Source organism: Zonotrichia albicollis, chromosome 2 (genome assembly GCF_047830755.1).
Source record: "Zonotrichia albicollis isolate bZonAlb1 chromosome 2, bZonAlb1.hap1, whole genome shotgun sequence".
In the NCBI taxonomy this organism is placed as follows: domain Eukaryota; kingdom Metazoa; phylum Chordata; class Aves; order Passeriformes; family Passerellidae; genus Zonotrichia; species Zonotrichia albicollis.
In genome coordinates, this window is record NC_133820.1 from 41,623,450 (window position 1) to 41,632,027 (window position 8,578).

An 8,578-nucleotide genomic window follows, 5' to 3' on the forward strand; every position below is an offset into this window, starting at 1 on the left:
TCGGTAGCTGGAAGAAATACCTTACCTGTATTTCTGTAAGATGATACAAAACTTGCTAACAAAATCAAAATCAACAGCAAGATATAACTGTAATATAATACTAAATCAAGTTTAAAAGGAAAAAACCAACCGAGGAAAAAGCCAACAGCAAACAAGACTAAATAATGACAGTATTATAGGGGCTCATCAGTTTCCCCCTAAACCTTTAATCAACTTTTCACAGAAATAAGTCATTGAGATTTTTGAAAAAAATCATCACATGTTTATGACTAAAACCAGACAATCTGGAATATTCTTAATAAATACTTTTTGATGACAGCACCCTTTTTAGAAGACACTGCCCTCTTGTTTGCTGGCTAAATGACATTATAAAGCTCTAGCTTGACCACCAATTTGTACTTCTTCCACCTTCTGCTGTTTAAGTGTGCAGTAAACACATGCAATGTGGCCACAGAAATGAAAAATAAAAATATATTGTGCAACCTTAGGTGTGCTCCAAAAGCACTCTGCACTAATCTGTAGGGACTTCAGGTTAACCCTCTGCACAGCCACTGCTGATGGATAATGAAATACAAGGAAACTAAGGTTTTAGGGAAAGCAGATCTGAAGACAGGAGCATTCCTGAACCAGAGGAAAAGTATGCATAAATCTTCTGACAATCCAGGGAAGGAAAGTTGGCCAAAAACCAAAACTGTCTTAATTGGAGGCACAAGAGATAAGGGGGGGGGGAGAAATAGACTAATCTCTTACATGATTCTCTGCATATGGCACATGCAATATCAGAGGGGAGAAGGGGAAGCCATCTGCACCTGGGCACAAAGAGGGATCCACACAGTGAATCCCTACAGGCGTAAGGAAGACAATTCTCAATGGGCTAAGGGATCAGCTCCCTCATCAGACACATCTGCTGGCAGCCTATGGGAGCACGCTGGAGAATAAGCAGCTGTCTCCTTGGAGCCACCAGCTGCCTTCCCCCCAAAAAGGATTTACACTGTGCCATTGGTCAGCCTCCAAGAAAAATACGGGAGGCAAAGACAGTAGCAGCCTTGGGCAAAAGAAAAAAGAATTAGACATCTCCTCCCCAGCCCCCTCCAAAAAGTCCTAAGGTGCTCATGCCACAGATAACAGCTTGGAAGAGCTGAGAACTTCAGAACAATGCAAGAAAACATGACTTTCTGTGGGGTTTCAGTGATTAAATTAGAAAGAGATACAATCCTACCTCATACAATATCAAGTGCTCCAAAGTGATGCTTTTTCCAAAAATCAAAACACATGGCCATGTAAACAATTCTGAGCAGCTCAGTGCAAGAATGTCAAATAGGAGAGAACTCAGAAGACAAGAAAAGATGTTTAGTGGCTAAAGGGGCACACAAGTCAAGGAATTAAAAACTGCACCTGTGTAACTTGTCTCAGAGAGCATACATGTAAAAAGGCAGAAAAGGAAAGGATGCAATTATGTGCAGTTATCTGAAGCTTGCCAATACATTAGCAAAGTAAACTGAAGTAGTGCAAGGTGTTGAATTTAGGGAATGAACTTCTAGAGAAAAACAGTATTTTTTTCTGCAATGAGATGGGGTGAGAAGGATTATTAGATTGCAGATTATCTTTTCCTTTCCTTCTCCCAATGGAACACCAGCATTGGAATTATTTCAAACTGGGAATGAAGAAATACCTAATAGTAGCCAATAAATCTTGTATTAATGGCTTAAGGCAGGTGGATGAGCTGTGACTAAACATGAGGTGCACCCACACCCAGTTCCATGTTTTGGATTAGAACCTATAAAATAATGAAAAAGGAAGCCTCCTCCTTCATTGCAGCTGAGGCTACAGATTTGTGTCTCTAACAGACGTGTCTGGTGGCAGCTAATTCTCCTTTGTTGTTTCCATTTGCCCCCTCACTCTCCTTCGTCATGAATCTGCATGACTTGGTATCACTGCTAGTGAAGGATGCCCCTTGGGAGGAGATTTGCTTCCCCATCTTCACTCTCCGATTTCTGGAAGTTGTAGGAAAGGCAAGTGATACTCACACTCCTTCCCAACCGAATGAGTGTGGTAATAGCAAGAGAAACTCCAGAGTAAGTGAAATCATCTTAGTGGATCCCACAAAAGGCAAAATTAAAATTACCCATCACAACAGCCCCTCCCACATTCACAGATTTATTTAGTTTGAGTAGTAGTAACTTGCATCATCTCCTTGAAAAATAGCCTAACATGGCTTTTCTCTGCCACAAGCACTCATACAGCCATCTGTCCCCCACAAGAGCGCTGAGCAACCCTACCCATAGACAAGGCCACACAGCCTCCCCTGTGTCGTTCCACGAGGATCGCGAACCCACATCAGCATCCATCAAGCCCCACTTCAGAGACTTCAAAGGCAGCATTTCCTTACGGTTCTCCAGGGCTGGAGAGAGGGGAAACAAGGCTCGTGGGAGCAGACCAAAGGCACCACGGCCGTGTGGAAGGGCACTGGGGATGATGGCAGTCTCCGTGAGCGGAGAGGCCGTGACCCGATTCCCCACATCTGTCCTCCCCGAGCCCACGGCCGGCACCTGACAGCAGGCGTGCGCTCGGGGGAGGGTCCCGGTAACGCCGCCTTTGAACAGCACACACCGGGAAAGGAGCAAAAAGAACATCGCCTGAGGAGTTTTAACCCCTTTCGAAGTAGTCCCCGTTTGTTCTGTGCCCCCTCCCCCGGACGGCAGAGACCCGCGGGTACCCCCACCACGTCCCGCTCGCTCCGTGCGCTCCGGCCGGACTCACAATGCCCGCCCGCCACGGTACCTTGTGCAGGACTCCAGCAACACCCCCTCCACTTCCCAGCATTACTCGAGCAGTGTTCGCAGGAGCCTTTCCCGCTAGAGCCGTGCCGCCCGGCCTCCCGGCATCAGAAAAGTTGGACAAAGACCATTTTCACCGCTCGAGTTGCACCATCCCGGCGGGCCAGCGCCAGCTCCCTCTCGCTCCGCGCCCAACGCCGCTTTGTCCCACGGCCCCGGGCACAGTCTCTGGCCTCGCTCGACGTCTTTCAACAAGTCGGATGCTTGTGAGCAGTCCCGATCTTTGCGCTCCCCTCCAGGCCCTTCACCGGCAATGTCCTCTCCCTGCCCAGGTCCCCCTCCTGTAGGAGTCTCTCTTTCTCTCGCTTCCCAGGATCTGCCTTATCCCTTTCTCCGGGCTCCTCTCGCTCTCTCGCTTTCTCTCCCCCTTCCCTCCCTCCCTTCCTCGCCGTGCCCCTCCTCCATTCTCTCTCCGCCCCCCCGACCTGCTTTCCTTCGCAGAAGCCCAGCGACGGCAAATGGGGGTGGGGGCGCTGCGAGATCCCGCACTCCGAGGCGGCTGCAGCCACTCCTGTCACTTCCGCGCCCATCGCCATCCTGTGTGCCGCACGCCCCGCCGGCTCCCCCGGCCGCCGGCAGCCTCCCCTCGGAGCCGCTCCGCTGGGCGGGTCACTGGGCGGCACCGGCTTCCCTTCGCGATCCCAGGCTGTGCTGCCGAACCCCTCCCGCTTCCCCCAGGCAGCCTCTTCCAGAGGGGGATTTTCCAAAAGAGTCTTCCCTCACCGCCTGCTCTCCGCGGATCCCGAGCGCGGCCGCAGCTGTGCCCCAACCTCTGGCCGAGCCCCTGGCCCAGCCCCTACCCCTGCCAGGTCCAGGTCAGGAAGGACAGTGTGGCTGCACAAGTCTGATCCTTGGTCAGTCTCTCTTGACATTGTTGAAATCCCTGTTACTGTGTGCCATCTCCTGTTGGTCTGTATAACCCAGGCTCAAGTTCGTGCATCTGTGCTTACTCTCCGATGCTTCCTCTCTGCTGAGCCTTGAAGAGGCTCCTCTGGAGTGCTGTGTCCAGTTCTGGACTCCTCAGTCCAAGAGAGACACAGAGTTCCAAGAGCGGGTCCAGTGGAGGGCTAAAAAGATTTATTAACAGGCTGGAGAGAGCTGGGCCTGTTTAGCCTTTAGATGAGATGTCTGAGACGGGGCTCATCAATGTCTCTAAGTGTCTGCAGGGAGGGTGTTGAGGGTGGATCCAGGCTCTTCTGTGTGGTGCCATGCACTAGGACACGGGGCAGTGGGCAGAAACTGATGAACAGGAAGTTCCACCTGAGTATGAGGAAGAATTTTTTCACTGTGCAGGTGACTGAGCGCTGGGATGGATATCCCAGACAGGTTATGGAGACTCCCTCACTGGAGATATTCCAGAACCATCTGGACACAATCCTGTGCCACGTGCTCTGGGATGATCCTGTTTGAGCAGGAAGGTTGGAGCAGATGATCCCTCCTGTGATCCCTTCCAACCTGACCCACACTGTGATTCTGTGAAATGTCACAGAAGCAAGGTGCTTCCTTGATTCTAGGTACTGACAAACTTCAATCATGTGGGTGAATCAAAGAGGGTTTCTTAGTTTTTCCAAAAGAGAACCTCACCTTCCAATGTGGAAAGAAAGGACTGAAAGTATCTTTCTTGAAGAATCTTTCTGGATGTCTCCTGCTTCTTGCTAGTATGAGAACAAGAGTCTACCTATTCATTCTGGAAATGTCACTGGGCTGCAAACAGAGAAATGCCAGCGGATGAGGGACACAACATTACCCTCTGCTTGTTCCTACCATCCAGTAAGTTACACAGCCGAGTGGCAGAAAATGAGGGAGGGTGCAGTGAACTAAACACAGCATGGATTAGGACTGGACAGAAAAGATATCAAAACCCAGTGCCTTACAATTCATAAATGCTTCTGTGATAACACAGAGCAGAATTTTGGGCTTCTGTTCCCAAAGTAACTCCCTTTGGTTTGAAGTATGAGCTTCACAACACACACAATAGAAAGTGACCGCGATTCCCTTTGACGTAAGACACTGGTACACATACAAAAGGAAAAAGCACATTCAATAAAGTTCTGCTTAAAAGAAGTACCATCAGCAGACAGTGACACATCTCAGTGTTCAAAAAGCTAGGGCTGGTTTCCACAGAGCACAGCCTTTTCTAGCAGTTCTGTATATATGCAGAGTAACACAAATACCTACTTCTTCCCAGACAGCATAGTTTCTTTCTTAATCCTCTCTGTGGGGGTTTCTAGACACCAATTACAACAGACCTCTTTCCTTCCAACTTCCCTCCCTCTCCCTCCCCCCATCTGATTCTAAAAGAAATTTACTTCAGGAGAAATTGCAGGTATTCAGCTCGTCCTGGAATCTGGTCCTTACTAGCTGGGTAGCAAATTTTTGCACATATGTTTTCCTTTCTTCCTTGTTTTACTACTATGAGGAGCATCTGGCCCCTAGAAAGGAGCAGTGGGACTGTACCATTGCACCGGGGTCGGGAAAGAGGTTAACTAGCTGCTTTGTTCAATAGCTGCAGAAACACTTCCTCCCCTTTATGGTAACGGAATATTCCCCCCAAAACCTCCTCCTCCTCCTTCTTGTGGAATGAAAGCCAAGCATGAGCGAACTGCTACACTGAATGGGGAAGTCTGAGAAAAGTTCCTGTGCACGCGTGCACATGCAACATCCAAACCCTCTTCAAAACTTCACCTGGTGAAAGGATAGCTGGCAGTCAGTCTTTTACAAAGGATTTATTTTTACATCAGCATTTAAATGTTTTTTGTCCAGTGTTGCAGCATTTTGCAATGCTGGAGAATGTGCATGTTTAAAAAAAATTTCCAGTTTCTGAAATCTTCTCTTTGCTAGGCAAACTAATGCGCCCTACCAGAAAACCTCAGCCCTCTCAATATATAAACAACCACAGCCGACATGACAGAAACAGAGAAGAAAAAGCTCTCAATCCCAACCACCACGCACGGATCAGATTCTCAGGAGAATCTTAATTGTGACAAAACCAGCATATCTCATGCAACAGTGTGGCTGGCATGATAGAGAGCTGTGATCTCCAAAGAGGGCTGCATGCACCCCAAAGGGGTATGCAAGGCAACACATTGGTGTGCAGGAGGAAAGCAACAGAACTTCAGTAGTACAAAATTTATAAATAAGTAAATATATGTATAATGGGGGTGTATGCTAAAGCCTTTTACCAAGAGGGATATGTGATCAAGAAAGTTTGCAGACACTGATAAAGGCAATCATGTACTCCAAATTACACAGACAGACATTCATTTTATAGACATGATTCCACACAATAGTGAGTTTCAAATGTCCAGACACACAAACAGATCTCATAGTATTTAAAGTTGCAGTTATTAAAACAATGGTCAAAGCAGCAAAGCATAATTCATTTATCAAATACTCTCCTCACTGTGTGAAACGTGTTAGGTCTTGAAGAGAAAAGAATTGGAATGTGCAGGGCAGACCACACAAACCAAAGAGAAGAAAACCACCCATGAGAGAATAGCTGAGGAGGATAAAAGGGAGGGGTGAGGCTAAGACAAGGGGAATAGAATTTCAAAGAAAAAGGAGAGAAGAAGGAGGGTAAGAGTAAGAGAGGTGGGAGACAGAGGTAGGGAAAGCAAGATACACACAGTGCAACTATAAAAGACACACAAGGAAAGAAAGAGATGTGAAGAAGAAAGGGAGGAGCTGGGAACAGCAAATAGAATAGCAGGCAGAGTAAAGAATAAATAAAGAGGGTACTATTTATACATGAGAGAACATGTTTGACAAGCAGTTTTGAAGCAGAACTATTCAGTGGATAAAATCTTCAAGAAGATTTTTTCAAGAGCAAATTTATCACTGCAACTGTCTGAAATAGCACATTTTCCTTCACAGATTTCTGGAAAATAATCATACAGCTCAGTAAACTAAAACCTTGTAATATCTTTCTGGATACCCTATATCCAAAGCCTTGTTGTTTTGTTTGTTGCTGTGTTTGGTGAAGTACAAAGGTATTTTCTCCCTAAAAAAGCCTGGCACAGAAAGAGAAGAAGCCTACACAAAATTCATAAGAGATAACTGAAGATAATTTGGGGAAGCACAGAAGTGCAAAGGACTGAGGGGCAGCTCAAGATGGAATGTGAAAGACCAGACCCTGCACTTTTACAGTTTCCACACTGGCTCTTGGCAACCATCAGTATACAGTCATGCTTTTTAATTATTTTTTTAAATCTTTATCACAAATAATGAGATTTTTTTTTACCACCAAGAAGGCTTCTGAGTCTCAGTTCTCCCTTGAAACAAGCAGTGTTCTTCTGCTTACAAACCAGGCTTATTCTCTGCTTTGTTCCTTCTTTGTCATTCACTTCTGCTTAGGGCTTTGCTTATGAGCTTTAATGGAAATAAATTCCAGAGAGGAGAAAAACCACAATCTACATTAGCTGACTATTCACCCACCTGTATTTTTAATTATTATTTTCATTATGTGTATCAGTTGTTATGAAAATTATCTTCCTTGACTATTATATCAAGCAATCTTTATAGTGTAACAGTGTATTAATTTTGTTAACATAATATTATTTCATATTGTACACTGTATTGTCACAAAGCTGTGAAATTTTACCGAAGTTAGTATTGTTCCTACTTAAGTAAAAGAAACTAAAGGGTAACCTAGTCCTGGAAATATGGACTTTGACAACCAAGATAACAGCAGCATCTTAGACCACATCTTGCCAGCATCTTCTGGCATCAGAGCAAGTAATTACGGCAAGACTGAATCCAGGGATGTCTGGATCAACAGATAAGCAGAAAGAATTCTGCAAAAATGCAGGTGCTTTGCAGAGATTTACTGTTATTAATAATCAGTACTGTGGGTGTAAGTGATCAGTCAATCATGTATTACCTGAATATTTTAAGGGTATAAGAATTGTGTGTAAAACCACATTCGAGTTGCCCCAGTTTGGCTGGGACACCTCATGCACGTGAATTAACATTTGCCCATTGTAATTCTATGCTTTGCATCCTAACCTCTCTCCTCAGTTGGCACGGGCCAGTTGCAAATTTTCTTGACAGTCTCAAAGGGGAAGAAACAGCTAGACTTGTGCCAGTTCACCAGAGCTACAGTCTGAATGTCTGTTTATCTATCCATTTTCCAGCATCCTACCTATGCAACTTGAGTGTTCTAACACACTCATCACGCAGACTGAGTGCCAGCAGTCATCATGCTAACAGCCAGAGGGAAAACCAGCCATTTTTGCTGTGGACTAGGATTTGGGGAACCTTAAAAAGAGAAGTGTCTGCCTGGGAATCCATGACTGGTTTTACACTAAGCCTTGTTCCTTGCTGGGACCGGACACTATTTAGTCAATTCTGTGCAGACCTGCAATCCAGCTGTGTAAGTTCAATACTGCTACTAGGTTTCACCTGAATACCCAGACCTTGCAAATTAATTTTTTGCTTACTGGAACATGAGACACTACAGGGTTTCTGAAGCTGCCAAAGGGAGAAAAAGTAAAATACATGAGCTCTTCAGCCATGGCTGAGGAACAGAAATGTGCAGTTAGAGAGATGGTTATTTATTTTGTATATGTTGTTATTGAAGTCCTATGAATTATTTAGAAAATATGAATGTATAGGTATATCTTTTACAAAGGGATTGAAGTTGTGAACTTGTATGCTTTACAATCTCCTCTATATTCTATAATGTACCTGAGATCAGCCCTGTCTATCTGCTGATCCGTGTTGATCCAAGCCTCACTCACTTC

At 45.5% G+C, this 8,578-nt stretch overlaps 1 protein-coding gene across 4 annotated transcripts in view; it reads right to left on the reverse strand.

Annotated features, from left to right (window-relative positions):
- The window catches only part of EPHB6 (EPH receptor B6), an 80,635-nt gene extending 77,176 nt beyond the window's left edge, over positions 1 to 3,459 (reverse strand). For 3 of the 4 annotated variants that reach the window (XM_005494955.4, XM_026797958.2, XM_026797961.2), the window contains exon 1: positions 2,782 to 3,221. The gene's annotated coding sequence lies outside the window, so the exon portion shown is untranslated. Of the gene's footprint in view, positions 1 to 2,781; positions 3,222 to 3,262 lie in introns of those variants that run through there. The other variant, XM_026797959.2, reaches the window with a different exon arrangement.
- Between the last annotated feature and the right edge of the window lie 5,119 nt (positions 3,460 to 8,578).